At 31.3% G+C, this 18,881-nt stretch overlaps 1 protein-coding gene across 1 annotated transcript in view; it reads left to right on the plus strand.

The window, feature by feature from the left end:
* Positions 1-240: 240 nt before the first annotated feature.
* The window catches only part of LOC145293037 (nuclear receptor coactivator 4-like), a 39,888-nt gene continuing 21,247 nt past the window's right edge, over positions 241-18,881 (plus strand). The window contains exon 1 of the mRNA XM_080139338.1: positions 241-565. The gene's annotated coding sequence lies outside the window, so the exon portion shown is untranslated. The remainder of the gene's footprint in view (positions 566-18,881) is intronic.

Here is an 18,881-nt window from a genome sequence, read left to right on the forward strand (position 1 = left end):
ATTCGCAAAAAAATCAGAAAACAAATTATTTACAAAATAATCCATTAAGATACAACTTAATTTGCAAAAATTAGAAATTACAAAATAAAACTGAGAAAATAAAAAGAAACCCACAAACCAAAATAAAAATTTAATTTAAAAAAAAAATCCGCTATTTCAGAAAACAAAACAATCTGTGCAAAATAAAAATATCACAAAAAGAAAATTCACAGAGAAAAAAAAAAATAGAAAAATTAAACCGGCTCTAGTAATACGGCGCATTATTTTGTCCTCTCGCCGTTCTGAAAGTCAGACAGATATCTATTCCCTAAATTTTGACCGCTATTTTAGTAATTAATCGTACAGGTCGACACAATCAATTTGAACCCTGAACTTGCAGGAATTAAGTATTTTATTATTTATTTTTTTAATGAAAATATTTTTAAAGTATTGAGTTATTCATTTGGGTTACGGAAATTGCCGGAAGCTGCCGACTATTGCCGACTGATTCTCTTACGTCAAATCTCTCCGTCGGATTCTACAAAGTGTAGACGAACGAAAGGAGATTTTGACTTCTGTTAAAAAGGTTAGTATGCCCTTTCTTTTGACTTATTTCGGTTAAACTATTCATTTCATTGTTATTTGGTTTAGTCGTTTGATAATTTTCTGCTATCGTGTGTCGATTGATTTTGAAATGGTGAGCTTAAAATACGTATTTTATTCCGTACATTAGCAAGCAAGCACGTTGTCGCCTCCGAGGAGAGACATTCCGTTCGTGCAAGTCTCGGCGTCTCAAAATCCGCTTTTCTGAATGAAATAATCTTAAAATTATATTTCAATTTAAAATTTGATAACAAAAACATATCGATAAAGATTTTAATATCGATTCCTTTTTTAAGGGGTTTGCATTTTTTTTTTTTTTTTTTGGTAACTTTTAACAAAAAATAAACCAACGTAGGAAAAAAAGTCTTACGTCACATTGAAAGACGATAAACGAAATAAAATGGTATTTTTTTTTTTTATAGAATCACTCCCGTTTCCAATTTTTTTTTTTTTTTTTTTAACTTCTGTAGTATATGAGCTGTTATTCTTTAGATAATATTTTGAAGTTAAATTCAATTTTTACTGTAATGTTTTGTTTATCAAATTGTTAGGTGAAAGTACAGACTAGTTATAAAAAAAAAAAAAAATCCCATGTTAAGAATGGGTTTCTAACAATTTGATTTTTGGGCGGACCTAATGCCCACCCCCTAAAAGTGCGTGTTTTTCACTTTTTTTTTTCCGACTATTATCGTAAATTACAAATTCAGTGCTAATGCAGAGAGTGATCCGCGCTGTTTTTTAAATCGTATTTCCAGGTTTAATTAAAGTTTTTTAATTGTAAGGTACAGAATAGGTACAAAACACTCTCCCCACCCCATGTTAAGAATGGCTTTTTAAATAATAACCTTATTTCAGCACGGATCACTCTCTGCATGAGTACCATGATGTGACACGTCGGTAAAGAAATGGGCCGTAAGTCAGGTAGCAATTATAACGAAAGTGAACCCCCTTCTAAAAGTCATTAAATTTAAATTTTTTTTCTAAATTTTTTTTCTGCTAATATGATACTTAAGTCTGTAACTTATGAACCGTCGAGAAAAAAAAAAGAAAAAGTATAAAACACGAATTTTTAGGGGGTGAGCAGTGAGCACTCTGTATAGGTCCGAGGTCCGCCTGTTTCTGAGTAATTTTAACACTGTCTATATTTTGCAAGAGTACTTTTTTCCCCGGTCACCATAAGAAAGATTTCCAACTCTAAAAAAAAAAAAAAAAATGCAAAGAGTATTTGGCATTTTTGGGGGTATTTTGTTTAATCTTCTATTTTTGGGCGATTATCCTGACTCCGAAGATGTGACTTTTTCATGTCGACCTCTTTTTGTTTACTTCGAATTAAAACACTTCAAAGTAAGTTTAAGCACTAAAAACTGATCCAGATAGCTATCTCGCCTTTGGTAACATTTATTTTGTTTGTTTTTTTTATTTTTACCACTTTTCGTTTTGTTGTCTATAGTGAAAATTCGGTGATTTTTTAAATCGTATTTCCAGGTTTAATTTAAGTTTTTTTTTTTTTTTTTTTTATTCAATTGTAAGGTTAAAGTACAGAATAGGTACAAAACACTCTCCCCATATTAAGAATGGCTTAAAATAACCTTCTTTCAGCACGGATCACTCTCTGCATGAGTACCAAACATTTCCCTAAAAATACGCTTGGGGGGGGGGTAGAAAAATAGAATCTATATTAAAAATTGCTGTACTAGTGCACTCATTGATCCATGCTGAAATAATAACGTTATTATTTAAAAAGCCATTCTTAACCTGCGGAGGGGAGCGTGTTTTGTACCTATTCTGTACTTTAACCTAACAATTGAATAAAAAAAAAAATAAAAAAAAAATAAAACTTTAATTAAACTTGGAAATACGATTTAAAAATAGCGCGGATCAGTAAGTGCATTTAACACCAAAATTGCAATTAATTTTAAAGCTACAGAAAGAATGACGCATTTTGAAAGGAGAATTTAGGACGCTTAAAACGAACATAGCCCACACGCCTCCACGGTTGCTACAATAATTATTCGTTTAATCATTGTTTTTTTAACTCACTTGTAGTTCGTTTGTTTCTTTTTCTTTCGTTTTCATAATTTCTTTTCATTATCAGAAGTAAAAATATCTGATGTTGTATATTGAAAAGACAACTGATATTGGTTTTGTTTTCTACGAATTACATTTTTTTAAGTTATTCAGGAAATATGAAGAAGAGACAGGAAGATTGCTAAGGTCATTATCTGTTCTGGCCATTGTTATTTGTAATTATAAATATAGAAAGAAAACACCGAGAAGTGACACTCCTTGTCATTGTATTTGTTTGTAGACAGCCGGCTTTCTTTCAATGAGGATTATTATTGTCTGTCGTTTTCGGGATGGGGGATCGACCAGGCTATTTATTTATTTATGGCAGCTGAACCTGGAGGTCTCCTCTATAAACTGACCTTGTGTCTAACCTTTCCGCTTGAAAGAAATTAAAACAGATGTATTCAGTTTCAGAAGGACAGAACAACATCCTCCTCAGATATTACTACTACACGGTTAATCAAAGTACGAGTGATACGAGCTTTTTGAACTTCGATTCATATTTCAGCCACGCAAATTTTTTTTTTTTTTTTTTTTTTTTTTTTTTTTTTTTTTAGAAAATGAATTTTGACATTACTCTCGACCAACTTTTTTTTACTAAACTTAAACCATATGTATTAAAAAATATATATAGCAAATTTCGGTAAATTACCAAACATTATTTTAAAGGAAATATTGTTAGGAAATTAGTCTAAAACAATTTAGGATATTAGTACAGTTTATCGCCGAAAATGGAGAGGCCATTTTTTTTTCCCGAGCACCTGTCGTCAAAATAAGAGGGGAAAATCAATATTTTAAAGTATGACCAAAGCAGAAGCATGAATAAATAACAAAAATTAAATTAGATAATGATTACTTCCGAAAAAAATTAGACGAGAGTACCCAAAATGGGTTTATATTACTATACACAGATTCGAAAAAGTTGTCAAAAAAAAACAAATATATAACAAATGTTATCAAAGGCAAGATAAGTTACTTTTCATACTAACTGGATATGGTTTAGTGTTTTTATTTAATGTAACATGTTTATTCAGCTCGAAAAAGCATACCGATGTATTGGAAAATTTAAAATGGCGCCCGACTCTCTTTTTGACACAGTAAGTTTGGGAAAAGGACTTAAAAATAAAAAACTAGACAAAATACTGTTGGAAACTCACTCAATATGTTACCGTGACATAGGCAGACATATATTCGGTGGGTTCTTCACAGTGTTTTTCATATATTTTTTATTTTTAACTCTTTTTCCCAAACCTACCGTGTCAAAGAGAGAGTCGGGCGCCATTTTAAATTTTCCAATACATCGTTAAATACTGCATGTTTTTCGAGCTGAATAAACATGCTACATTAAATAAAAATACTAAAAACATATCCAGTTAGGTAGAAATGTAACTTATTTTGCCTTTGATAACATTTGTTATACACTCGCGAACAAAAAAAATGGGCCATGATTGAAATTGGAAAGAAAACAATTTTTAAAATTTTTATCGCTTGTTTGCTAATAATTAGCTGTTATTTAGTATTTTTCAGATTATTAGTATTAAAGATGAGTCTAAGAAAAGTAAGACGACATCTTGACGAAAAAATTAAAACCCGAATTGCAGGATTACGGCAGGCAAATTTGACTTACAAGCAGATTTTCGACATTTTGAAAGAAGAAAAGGTGGCAACATCTCTTTCAGCTGTGAAGAGAATTGGGCAAAGGTTCGAAATTGAAGGCACAGTGAGCAGGAAAGTTGGTTCTGGTCGCCCCAGAGCATCCACAATGAAGGACGATCACAGGCTTAAAATGACCGTTTTGAAGGATCGCAAAAAAACTTATGTTGACCATAGCAAACAATTCGAAACAGCAAAAGGAAATTCTCTTTCTAGAGTGACAATATCCAGAAGGATGAAGGAAATGGGATTTTCATCAAAAAGATGTGCAAAAAAAACCTTTGTTAACTAAGAAGAACATCAGCGACAGAAAGACATTTGCATCATGTTATGGTACGAAAGATGCAGATCGGTTTAGAAATGTTTTCTGGTCGGACGAATCAAGATTTTGCCTTGCCAGTGATGCCCCTGAACGTTGCATCCGAAGATCCGGAGAAAGATTTTCACCAAATTGCATAAAAACCACAGTAAAACATGGAAACGGAGGAATAATGGTATGGGGGACCTTTTCTGCTGCAGGAGTTGGGGAAATTATGAGATGTGATGCGTCAATTAATGCCAAAGAATACATTCAAATATTAGAAAGAGGTCTATTACCAAGCATCCAGAAGTTAGAAATGAACAATGACATTATTTTTCAACATGATAATGCCCCTGCACACACAGCAAAAGTCACAAAGAAGTGGCTTACTGATAATTCAATTGATGTGATGTTTTGGCCTGGCCAAAGCCCAGATTTAAACCCAATGGAAAATATTTGGGCTATATCTCGCGCATTAGTTAGAAAAACTTTTTCCAATAAAGAAAAATTATGGGAAGCAGTACAAAGAGAATGGAATAACATCTCCTCTTCACAGTGCTCCAAGTTGGTTGAGAGCATGATAAAAAGAATTGATCTTTTAAAAAAATCTAAGGGCAATTCCATTCCATACTAAGTTTTTATTAAAGTAAATATCTTGCTCTTTATATTTTTTACTCATTTTCGTTTATTATTTAATTGCATTTTGTGTAATAAATTGTAAATTTCTTTCCTGGCCCATTTTTTTTGTTCATGAGTGTATATTTGTTTTTTTGACAACTTTTCCAATCTGTGACAGTAATACAAACCCGAATTAATTACTATGTGTGTAGTATAAACACCCCCAACCTCCCCATGTTAAGAACGGCTTTCGGAATAAACAACCACCCACCCAACCTCGAAAGCCGTTCTTAACATGGGGAGGTTGGAGGTGTTTATCCTACGCTGAGGCAGTAGGGTACGTAATAATTAGTTCTTTTCGGAAATGATCATTATCTAGTTTAATTTTTTTATTTCATGCTTCGGTCATAGTTTGAAATACTGATTTCTCCCTCTTATTTTGACGACAGGTGCCCGAAAAAAATGGCGTCTCTATTTTCGGCGATAAACTGTTGTAGTACCCAATTCAGTTTGCTTTAACAAATCATTTGCGATCTATTTGCGTTATAAATATTAATCTTTAAAGGTGAATCAGAACTGTCGATGCTTAATTTTGCAGCAATGTCAGATTTAAAAAAAAAATGCATATTTTTCACAAGATAATGTTATTGTTTTTCACCGTTTTGATTTTGTTTTTAATATTTTGTTTTAAAGATATATTTATTTATTTTAGAAAAATAGAAATTTTTTATCCGACACTGTTTGCTGCGGACTTTGAGTCGCCTGATATTCTAATTCACCATATTTAACGAGATATAAGCATTTGAAGTTGTAAATATGGATTCTGAGCAAAGCAAGTGACTTGTTTTTCTCGGAACCAAAAGTTTCATTCTACATAGGGAAACACCGAAATAAAAATTAGTTCGGAAAATTATCAGCGTTTATCTTCTAGTCTCAAGAAACTAGATAAGGAAAGGTGATAACTCAGGTTTGTAATGTTTTAGTAAAAGGATAGGGTTTTGACCTGGTAGAAATGTTATGGCTTCTTTATTTTAATAGAAAGGTTCAGTTTAAAATTCCATTCAAGTTCTCTAGGTCGCCATAGATTCCTATGTTCGAAAAGACGCACCTGACGAATATCGGAGGTTGCATCCGCCAGAACGTAAAAAATTAAAATACAAATTATCAATCCTCATCTCAAAAATCTGAAACTCGTAAATTTGTTTTTAAATATTTACAAAATTTTTTTTTTAAAAATGGTTAAACTGACACGCCTTTCCTATTTTGATAGGGGCCTCTCGAGTTAGTATGGATGGCCAGAAGTATTATAAAGCCCTGGTTGGATGTAGTGTTATTTACAAACATTGTAAAGAATATATGGGTTTATATTACTGTACACATAGATTCGAAAAAAGTTGTCAAAAAACAAATATAGAACAATTTTATCAAAGGCAAGATAAGTTACTTTTCTACCAAACTGGATATATTTTTCGTGTTTTTATTCAATGTAACATGTTTATTCAGCTCGAAAACCATACAGTGTTTACCGATGTATTGGAAAATTCAAGATGGCGTCTGACTCCCTCTTTAACACGGTAAGTTTGGGAAAAGGTGTTATAAATAAAAAAAAAAAACGGATAAAATACTGTTAAAAACTCGCTCAATATATGTTACCGTGACATGGCTTGACATATATTCGGCGGGTTTTTAATAGTATTTTTTCTAGTTTTTTTATTTATAACACCTTTTCCCAAACTTACCGTGTTAAAGAGGGAGTGAGGCGCCATCTTGAATTTTCCAATACATCGGTAAACACTGTATGGTTTTCGAGCTGAATAAACATGTTACATTGAATAAAAACACGAAAAATATATCCAGTTTGGTAGAAAAGTAACTTACCTTGCCTTTGATAACATTTATTTGTTCTATATTTGTTTTTTGACAACTTTTTCGAATCTATGTGTACAGTAATACAAACCCGAATATATTTTTGAATTTTTAAATAATTTATTTTATGTTTTAAAAAGTTTGTTTTTTTGTTTGTTTTTTGTTCTTTTACTGGAATAAGAATGAAACAATTTATTTTAAAAAAATACGAAATTTATTTTTTTGAAACCAGATTTTAAAAAATATTAACTAGATTTTCTTTTTAATATGAATTCTTTAGGTACATCCACAGCTTTGTAAAATGTTAGCGTTTTACACAATAACAGCAACGTCATTTTGTGTGTTTATTATTTTGTGTCCATTTCTATGGATGGGCATTTGGCGCTATAATGGTTAATGGAAATAACTTTTTTGCTATCGGATTTTCATATTTATGCTGTAAAACAAATAGATTTTTTTAACGAAATACACAGACAAGAATTGATAAAATAAAATCAATTTTAACATCTTCTGTTGACACCTATGCATATAATGTTGCTTAAAGGCCTTCGTACCTTCTTTGGAAAAAGGCGCAAAAAATAAAGTTCATCCTCTAGCAATTTATAAATAATCAAATCAAAACGGATTTTTTTAGGCCGATTTTGGATTTTCTATTTTATCTCAAGAGTCATATATTCTATGATATGAATATATTTTTTTAATATTGGAAACTTAAGGCACCTCCCAAAAGTCACCACAGAATTACTCCCCCCCCCCACCCTATGTAAAACGATGTAACTTTATTATAAATTAATGTTAATATAACTTTTGTACCATTTAAAAGGGCAAAATAAATTAGTAATGATTTTTTTTTAATTTTTGTCATCGTACGAAAATAATGAAATTGCAAGACGAAAATCGTGATTACATAATTGGCGCTTTAAAATGTTTCCATGTGGTAGCAGTGTCAGAAAACGGCATTAAAAATGCGTGATTAAAAATTGAATAATTCGTCCTCCTATCTTTTGACGCTTATAACTACTTGAAAAATGTAATTAATCCCTATTATTTTTTTTAATTTTTTTTTCAATTAAAGGAGCAAAGACCAAATTTAAAAAAAAATAACAAGTTTAATAGCAAATTATGCAATATTTTTCTTAATCGGTTTTCTTTAAAAAGGATTTAAAGAAAATCAACGAATTTTAACTTATTTCGATTATATATATATATATATATATATATATATACATTCCAAAAAATCACTTGCCTATAAAAAAATACTAATCAATGGGTACTACCATTCTTCATTGTTAAGAATTTATCCATATTTATATTTTATATTCCAGGTTCTTTTTAAATAAAATACTTTCTAACCAAGGATTCAAAAAAACGTGACATCAGATGTTTTTCACAGTTGAAAGAAAAGGAGACAAATGTCTGCTTTTCTTCGAGTTGACATCTTCCATGGCTTTAAGCGCCAGAATTAATGTCTCTTTCTATTGCATGCAGAAAACAAAAGTTAGTTGAAAAACCGTAGTTGAAAAATTATCCCATTTCACTTATCAGTTTTTGCGGTAAAAAAAAAAAAACTCTACCGATATTTTTTTTTTTTTTTTTTTAAATTTTTGTTTTATTCTCTTAAAGAAATACGTGAGTTTTTGATTTAATATATTTTATTTCTTTATGGAGTGAATTTTTTTTTAATATTTAAAAAATCATTGAATGAAATAGAAAAAATTGTCGTAATTATACGAAATTTTCTGAACAATAAAAAAGAATATAAGGTTTCACTTTAAAAGAATCAACATGGTTTAAAAAAAAGGGCTTTAAACTTTGAACTTTACAGGTAAATTTGCAAATAACTTTTTTTTTTTAATTAGCTTATTCTATTTAATGATCTTTTATCTTCAATTTGTGATATATAAATTTGAGGTGAGAAAATTATTTTCATTTTAATAGACATTTCAAAATTGGGGGGGGGGGGTAAAAAACCCGCTTGTTTAGAATATTATATTCGGTTTATTGGAAAGCATAAAATTTCACATTGAACCTGAAAATATCTTAAAAATTGAATCGATAGAAAAATTTTGATAGATTTTTAAAGTTTAAAAATTGAAAAAAAATTAACTCATAAAAAAAAATGGCTAACGCGCGCCAGCACTTTGTAAACACTTTTATTTTCTTTTTTAAAAATAATATTTCTATTTTTTAAACAACTTTAATAGTTTATTTTGGAAGTATATTCCATAAAGAAAATAAACAACCCACTTTAAAAAGAGAAATTACGAGTTTTTGGGGGGTTTTTATTCGCAGTTTTGTGTTAAGGGTGTGAAAAATTCCCCAAAAATTCTTATACACCTAATCAATAAGTGCATTAATACCAAAATTTAAAAAAATTATTAGTTTATTTGAAGCTTCTTTTAAATGGTAAAAAGTTAGGATGATAATATTAAATTAAATTGCAGTTACATCGTGTTACGTACAGGCGGGGGTGTAAAACTGTGGCGCACATTCTTTTTCTACTAAAACTTTTTGACTTCAACGAGTAAAGCAAATTTTAATGGTCATCTGCAACAATTCCTCTGGCGGCGGCGAATGAAACAAAACTATTTTAGAAATATTTTGTTTGGGATACTTTGTTTTTTTAATGGTGTTTGATTAAAAAAAAATAGCATTTATTAAAATAAAAAAGCATTTTAAAGTGAGAAATTAAACAAAAAAAATAACACTCTACATCCAATCAGGACTTTATAATACGTCTAGGCATTCATACTGACTGGAGAGTCCCTGATCAAAATTGGAAAGACGTCTTTTCAGTTTAACCAATTAAACCAATATACAAAACTATTTAAAAATTAAAGCTAATGATTTCTTCAATTGGAAAAAGAATATGACAATATTATATGGCCAGTGCCAATTCTAAACTTAGAATTGCTTCACAGATTGTTGAGAATTTAATAGGAAGGCCGTATACTAAAGTCTTGGCTTGGAAAACGCAAATCAAAATAAATAAATAAAATGGAACACTTTGTCTGGCCAAGGCTTCAAAACATCGTATATGGCCTTGATTTGATTTCACCAACATTCCAAAATTTCCGGAAAGATGGAGGGGGGAGTGGTGACTGTATACGGCCACGTACACATTTCATAAATGTCTGTGGAGACTGGAGGTTTTATTTATTTAAAAAAAAAAAAAAAAATTGTTTTGATAATTTTTTAAAACTCCTTTTTGTGTTTTTATTTGATAAATTTGTAGATTAACACCCTCGGTTACACATACACATACACACAAATCAGTTTCGAATATAAATTTCACGTAAAAATGATCTTTAGGGACTGCCAAACAAGTGTGAAAAATGCAGCCCATGTTTCCGTGACGTCAGATTTGTGTTAACTATGCGAACTATGGAAAAGCAGAAGCGACTTAATGATTTTTTTAAAACTTTTGTTTATCTTAACACTGCAATTAATAATTAATCTTTGTTATAATTTTGTTAGGTTTTAAGATTTACATAGTTTAACGATTAATAATATTATAAACATTTGTATATTAAATATGAAATACGGTTTTACTTAATGTTCATTTGGTTACCTACGGGGTTCCATATTTTGTTCGGTAAAAAGAGATAAACAAAATATGAGGTGGGGGGCTACAAAATGCATAATATTTGTGCAATATTTTCAAATTCGTTTTAATCATGTTTATATTAAAACTTAATATTTAAAAAAACATTTAAACAATTAAAAATCCATGTTGTAACGGAATATTTTGAAATAATGGAATTTTAATCGTTTTAATCTTTTAAAAATTAATTAATGTTTACGAAGTTTCTTTTTCTTGGCAATTCAACTGATTATAGTATATATTAATTCGAAAAATCGCTATTTAAAAAAAAAAAACATAAGTTTGTGTCATTTTTTTAATTGCAACTTCAAGGTAAATTTTTGTTCAATATGTGTATTTAAATTTTTAAAAAATATTTTTTACTTATTTGAACTCTTGTTTCATAATAAATAGAAATTTCGATAGATTTAAATATATTTTGTTCGAATTTCTAAAATGGATAAGTATCGAAAATTTCACGAAAATCTGACCATTAGTTGATTTTTGCTAGATTTATTAAATACGGGTATGTTTTCACGTTCGGAATGTCTACTTCATGGGAACGTTATTTTGAAGCGCCAATTATGTAAACACGATTTTTGTCTCGCTATTTCATTATTTTCGTTCGGTGAAAAAATTTTTTTTGATTATTACTGGTTTATTTTGCCCTTCTTTTAAATAGTACAAAAGTTATACTGATAATATTAATTTGTAATAAAGTTACATTTTGTTACATATAGGGTGGAGTAATTCTGTGGTGAATTTTGGCAGTCCCTAATGATCTTTTATTTACAGACCATTATAACTTCTTTAGAACAGTAGCATTAACTGTTTTACTGCTAACCCTAAGTCTCACTGGCAATCTTCTGAAGCAAAAAACAAAAGGCTTTTGGTAAATATGCACTTTGGGTGTGTAAATTATTTGACCCACATAAAATCATAAAAGTTATATATATATAACACTTATATATATTACTAATTTTTTATTTTGACTCCATGGACAACAGTGAAACGTTAGATGCAATGACGGCGATGTTTTTTTTTTTTTTTTTTTCAATAATTTCTGATTAGAGAAAAGCATGGCTACGAGAGAAGAGGAATGAAAAGCATCTTAATTTAACGTTTATAAAATGAAATTAACAGGTGCGAGAAACTGAAGTCGCGTGATATTTGACTTTGAAACATGACGCGGCTGCAAGCCAGTTTTCGCTTGTTTTATGCTGAAAAGCAAAAGAAACATGCGGCAATCAAAATATCTGGAAAATATAGCGCGTGAAAGTCGGGCAAATTAAATACACACGCGATCCTCATTCTTAAGGCGTAGATATTATCATTTAGACGTGATATAAAAAGTTTTAAGAAGTGAGCCGAGCGAGAAGGCTGACGAAAAAAGCCTTTTGCAGACATACAAAAAGCGAACATACATACATACACACTTATATATATAATGTCGGTCAGATAATTTTACGCATATTTGCTAGGTTTTGGTTAACTACTCTAAAACGATACAATAGCTCGGAAATGGGTCATTTTCCGTTAAATTTATATGTGAGTTTTGTTTTGTTTTTTGTTTTTTTACAAGGGGGTCACCACTTATCAAAGCCCGAAGGCCATTCTAGGATAAGGGTTATTGAGTGTACAGTAGTCAATGGGATAATATTGCAGTAATCGTTAGTAGTATAAATTTGGTAAATTGGGTTACTTAAGGGGACGGTTCATCAAGAATTTGTTTATGCTGGACTTGAAGACAACCAGGTTGTAGTCAACTGGAAAACAGGCGAACGGAAGCGAGTTTTACAGGCGTGCAGTTCTAAGAAAGAAGCTTTGTTCATGGAATCTACGTTTTGGTTTAGGCAAAGATAAAGAGTGAGGAAAATTATTGACAGTGGTTTCAGCTAGACGAGTGCTTTTGAGAAAGATTGGCGGGGGGGGGGGGCAGAGATTAGAGCTCAGACAATCAAATCCCATGAAAATAACATAACAAAGACAGGCTTGCAGCATCTCTTCTGTGGGAAAGAGGTTGCAGGGAAAAGAAAAGGCTCCCCTCCCCCACTAGGCTATGAAGTCTATTTTGAACTCTGTCAAGGCAGGATAAGCTGCTTCTAGCAGCTCCTGCCCAGATGTGGCAACAGAACTCCATCCTTGGACGTACTTGGCTTTTATATAGATAGAGAATTGCATCAGCAGTGAGATATCTACTGGGGCAGTAGGATCTCACCATTTTTCCACTGACCTTGGCAACATATTTGATGTACATGTTCCATTTCAGATCAGGAGTAAAGGTCAAGCCCAGAAGCTTGTCAAGTATGTTCACACATAATCACCTAAAAAGTAGAATCGCATTCAAAGAATTGTAATTTAGCTGAGTGTTAATTGTTACATTTCCGATCCAGTCTGGTTATTTTCAGTCCTTGCATGAAGATTAGTATGTAGATTCGCTCTGCTTCAGCTTAGTTAAGGGCAGGGTAGTCCACTATCGAAAATGTGCCACCCAGCTTTATCCCACCAAGTTCAAAAACCATGGGAGAAAATTTCTGAAAAATGGTACCAAACCTGAGTATGAGCTTAATGTACTTGTATCCCTCTGGAGTCACTAGGTTACTTTTCTATCCCTTAGACAAAGAAGGGCAGGTTAGTAAGGAAGCATAAATGTTCAATAAAGGCAGAAATGGAAAGGGCACAAATTCTGAGAATTAAGTTTTATAATTCTTTTGGGTTTATTTTTATAAATCAACAACTCAACGGAACTGAAAAGTAAAGGTGAAAATGAAAGTTTCTTAAAATTTTCAATTGCAGGGTAGCACGTCAGGGTTAAAGTTCTCAAGTTATTAGAAATCGACAGTAATAATTTCCTCAGTCAGGAGGATTACTTCAAGTCAGAACATGAAAGTGAAGCAAAGTTTAACTTGGCCAAACGTGCATGAATGCACCAATTCAAAGTCATTATAGTTTGAGTGTCAGCCATTAAACAAAAGAACAAGAAATCCACATAGATATTTAGGAGGAGAGAAAATTGTCAGAAATAGAATAAAAATGAACTTGCCATCGACCTTTCCATTGGGGTTAAATCCATACAAGGAACATTAATTCGCATACGATGGCCTCATGCCATTCATGATGTTTTTTTTTTGTTTTTTTTTTTTTCTTCTATTGTTTTTTATCTTTCCTTTTTTTAAGGATACCCAAGATTTGCAAAACTTAATCAAGTAAAATCCACAGCTTGTAAAAACATGACAACCTTGTGTTGCAAGGTACCCTCATGGGGAGACGCCTACTTCCAGCTTGAGCTGCACTGAATTCATAATTTTACCTCCGTTCCAGATATCTTTCCATTTATCCTCATTGTTTCCACAAGGTTCAACTTCAAACTTGAGATCTTGTGCCATCTGCCTTGAGGGTAGGAAAGTTCAAATATACATAAAATTCTTGTCTAGACTGTTGATTCATTTCACAATTCACTTATCACATTAAGTTCAAACTGTCATTTCCTGTCTGGTCAAACAGTCTTTTTTTGGCATGAGACAATTTCGCGTCTTGCTCCCCTTAGTGGCGCAAACCACAGGGAACTTTTTCATCTTTGCTGTCGCTTTCAGAAGTGAGAATTTCCTCTTTTTTGCAAACAAGTCTCGTACCCACGCACGCCTACACGTTACCTGAAAAGGGTTAAATTGATTGGCCGATTTTGATTGTCAGATTCAAATTTTCCCGAAGGCTCTGCCTGCTTACATAATGTCGCAGATTCAGGCAATGGCAGCGGCTGATAGCAACGTGATCTGGTGATGCCCGGTACTAGGAACATCACATAATTTGCAATATTTTTTTTATTGGAATTGGATAATGGTAAAATTTACAGGTCACTACCTCGGAACAAAATGGCCGCCTGAGTTCGAGTTTTATGTAAAAAACAAAAACTGAGTGAAACTGAAATGAAAATTGAAACGAAATAAAAGTGAAAATGTGTAATTAATTAAAACTAAATACTTTAGTTAAACACTTTAATTTTGAATAGTAATCACACAAGACATTTTTTATTTTAACAAAAAATTTTTGTAAACCTTTCACAAAAAAAGTATATTTAGAAAGTATGGTGCTAGTGTATTAGAGTGGTACCAATTTTCACATTGGTACCACTTTTAATCCAGTAAGTAACATCAAAAAATGAATGCAACTGAATTGTTAACAATGACTAATGAAACAAATTAAGTGTTGTAATTATTAACAAAACTATTTTATTTCAAAATTTTAAGTCTTTCAGAGTTTTCCCAAAATATTTCTTTCAGAAGTTTGTGTACTTATTTTTACAAAACTTTTTCCAAAATTTAAGTCTATTAGAGGTTTCAAATATTAAATTGAAGTTTTTTTTTCATTTCAGTTTTACTTCATTTTTATTTTGTTTCAGTTTCTAAGACAGCCAATTTGTTTCCAGGCCACAACATGTAAACTTTACCAAATAAAATTAACTGAATGCTTCTGATGATATGTACTTTAAATTAAAAACTTTGAGTATGTTTTACTATTGACAACAAATTGAAAAAGTGGTAAAGAAACAAATACCATATATTTTGGTGTATAAGACGACCCTATAGAATAAGAGACAACAAAATGGAGTTTCATTCTATATTTAAAAGCAACTTTGTCATCCTTGTTAGTAGCGTGTACAAAAGAGAAACGGGTTAGAAGAGTTCAGTGTTCGTGCGCCTTGTATTTATAGTAGTCATGAAAAGAGTTCCTGATGTGGGGATGTAGATTAGATATCCAACAATTAGATATAACTCCTCTTACTATGCTTGTTGCAAGAATTAACTCCTCTTACTATGCTTGTTGCAAGTTCGTCAGTTACAACCCTTGAAATTAAAAAATCATATTTAAAAACCAATATTTCATAATATCTTATATGCCAAAATATATGGCATGTAACAAATGTTACTAAAGTCAAGATAAGTTACTCTTCTATTTACCTGGATAAATTTTTTGTGTTTTAACTTAATGCAAAGCGTTTAACTACTTTGGAACACCAAGTAGTGCTGATCTTTTTTTTTTTTTTTTTTTGAATGATCACAAAATGGCTGAAATGAGAATGCCATTTTCAGAGTCTCAAGAATTGCTCAAAACTTGAAAACTGATAGAAATTCACCCAGTGATACTTATTGAATCAGTATCGGTATTTTGTTTCATTTTCGAGTTTTGCGTGATTAATACACAAAATGCCAATTCAAAATAACAGGAAAACTATTTTGATATACTTGCATATCAAGCACAACTATTTGTGCATGCTAAAGGTTATGGGAAAATATCAAGTAGAATTTTTATAAAAAATAAAATAATTGAACTTCAAATGATAAGGCAGTATGGAGATAATCTTCAACAATTGTAAATATGAGTAAGAAATGAATTTTTGGATTACTAAAATTTTACATTATTTTCTATGCACTAAAATGGTTTTCCTGATACACAAATTATCAAATAGTTTTCCTGTTTTTTTTATTTTGAATGGCCATATTTCATTTTTTTATTTGCCACTAGAAACTCTTGAAAATCACTTTCAGATTTTGAAACCATCTTCCTCACCTCCACCCCAGTGTAAACAGATATCCAAATTGACTAGTTTTGCAACAAGGGCAGAGTTATTAAACACCCAGTTGGTTTTTAAACTTTGGAACAGATCATTAATCTTATGAGTTCTTTCTTTTTTTATTCTTTTTAACCCAAAACAAAGTATATTGCCAATATTTATTCATTAATTCCATTAATAATAAAAAAAATATTATGCAAATTGGAAATGGTATCGAATGATAAATATATATACAAATATGTTGGGTTTAAAGTCATTAGAAGATAAATAGTTGGGTCTACTTTAAATAAACATTTTAAATCTCACATACAGACTTTACAATTTGAAATGAATTTTTGACAATATCCAATATTATGCTTTAAGTTGCTTTTTATGCTATCATCTACACAGGAAATGTTACTACACCAGTGATTATTTAGTCCATAAGGTAGCAAGTAAACAAAGTATGAGTCCTTTTTGACTGTGTGGTATTCTTTGCTTATTTCCAGCCCTGAGGGCTAAGGCCGCTGGAAAAATGGTGGGATCTTTCTATCGATCCGGTAGATATCTCACTGCTGATGCTATTCTCTATCTATATAAGAGCCAGGTACGTCCAAGGATGGAATACTGTTGCCACATCTGGGCAGGAGCTGCTAGAAAGGACTTGGCCTGCCTTGATAGAGTTCAAAATAGACTTCGTAGCCTCGTAGGAGATGTCCTTTTCTCCTCCTTGCAACCTCTATCTCACAGAAGAGATGTTGCGAGTTTGTCTCTGATGTATCGTTATTTTCATGGAAAGTGTTCAACTGAGCTTCAATCTATGGTCCCCCCTCGCCAAACTTTCACAAGAAACACTCGTCTAGCTGTAAACACTATCAATAATTTCCCCCACTCTTTATCTGTGCCTAAACCTAAACGTAGATTCCATGAACAAAGCTTCTTTCTTAGAACTGCATGCCTGTGGAATTGTCTTCCGTTTTCCTGCTTTCCGGCTGACTACAATATGGTTGTGTTCAAGTCTAAAGTAAATAAGTTCTTGATGAGCCGTTCCATATAAGTTATCAAATTTACCAAATTTTCATTACTAATGATTACTATATTGACCAATTTCTACTGTACACTCTTTAACCCTTATCCTTGAGTGGCCTCTTGGCCTTGATAATGTGGTGATGCCTTTGTAAAAAAAAAAAAAAAAAAAAAAAACTTAATACAAACAAAACTTTAAAATGAAAAGTATATCCTGCCAACATTACTGGAAATTAAACTTAGATTAAGAGAACGTAACAAAGCCTCCTGAAAAATTAAAGAAAGGCGCTGATGCTAATCTAGATTTTGAAAGCAGAATAACAACCGATATGTCATGGTTAAACACATTCACACTGAATGCATCAATTGTCACATGCAAAACCTATATTTATAGACTATGAAAACTCTGTGGCCATTGCTTTTTTTTATCTCTGTGTGCACAAAGTGATGTCATCCATGTAAACAGTTGACAAATCCTTTATAATGTCATTCATTAAGATAAGTTGAAGACATTGGGAAAAGATTCTTTATGACATCATAAATGCTGAAGTAACAAAAGAATATCATCCATTAAAACTGAACATGGATGACTCTTTAGATCATGGGTTATCTATTTGAATAGTGACTATATGTATACATGAGACAAATTGTTTTAACCTAGATAGTTTGTCATTTTGTCCCTGTGTATACCAGATGACGTTATCCACAAGTAACTTGATAAAACCTAGCAGATACTGCCAGGTCTGCTGCAAAGATGGTGGGCTCCCTGTATTGGGTTAGAACACGTTTCACACTTGCCAGTATCTTATATCTTTACAAAGGCGCCATTTATCCTTGCATGGAATATTGTTACCAAGTGTCTCCTACTTGGACATGGTTCAAAACAGTGCCTAAATGTAATAGGTCCCACACTGTCTACAAAACTCTTGCCAAATTTTTACATCTAAAATGTTGAATGTGTTTAGATGAATGACAATGCTCCAGTTTATGACTATCCATACTTAATTTCCTGCATAAAAGGTCAAAGTTACTGTAACTTTTACTAATTTATCCTATCTAATTTCATACAGTTGTATGGTCTGACCTTAGAACTAGAGATGTGGAATTGGAGCTAATTCAATGCTTTAAAAGTCAACGTCTGTGAAAATTGTCTGACTGGCTCAAAAAAATGGTATATGATGAAAAAAAAAAAAAACTCAAACAAAATATGCCAAAATCTTTGTGTCATTATTAAATGGTAGTTATTTAAAAAAAAAAATAAACAAATGATGGCCGATGTTTTTTTTTTTTTTTTTTTTAAACTTGAAATTCTACATTAAATTTCAAGGATCAAACATTTCATGAAATTGCAGTAGCACATATAAAGATAATAATAATGCTTTCTCTATTATTAATATTGCTCTATTGTAAATATATTTAGTACTGCATATACACAAACTTAGATACATCAATTTGTTTTGTTCAAGAATTGTTTTGGGTGATTATTTTGAAAAATTTCATTTTTGTTAACATTAAAAGATGACAACGTTTTGGTGACAACAAAGATAGCAGAGTTTGATTCCCAACCTCTACTTCTTTCTATTTTTGTTATTTTTAAAACCGCTCTCCTTCCATTATTTTTTATTTTTGCACAG

This window comes from Euprymna scolopes, chromosome 14, assembly GCF_053919585.1.
Source record: "Euprymna scolopes isolate OS-2025 chromosome 14, ASM5391958v1, whole genome shotgun sequence".
Lineage (NCBI taxonomy): Eukaryota > Metazoa > Mollusca > Cephalopoda > Sepiida > Sepiolidae > Euprymna > Euprymna scolopes.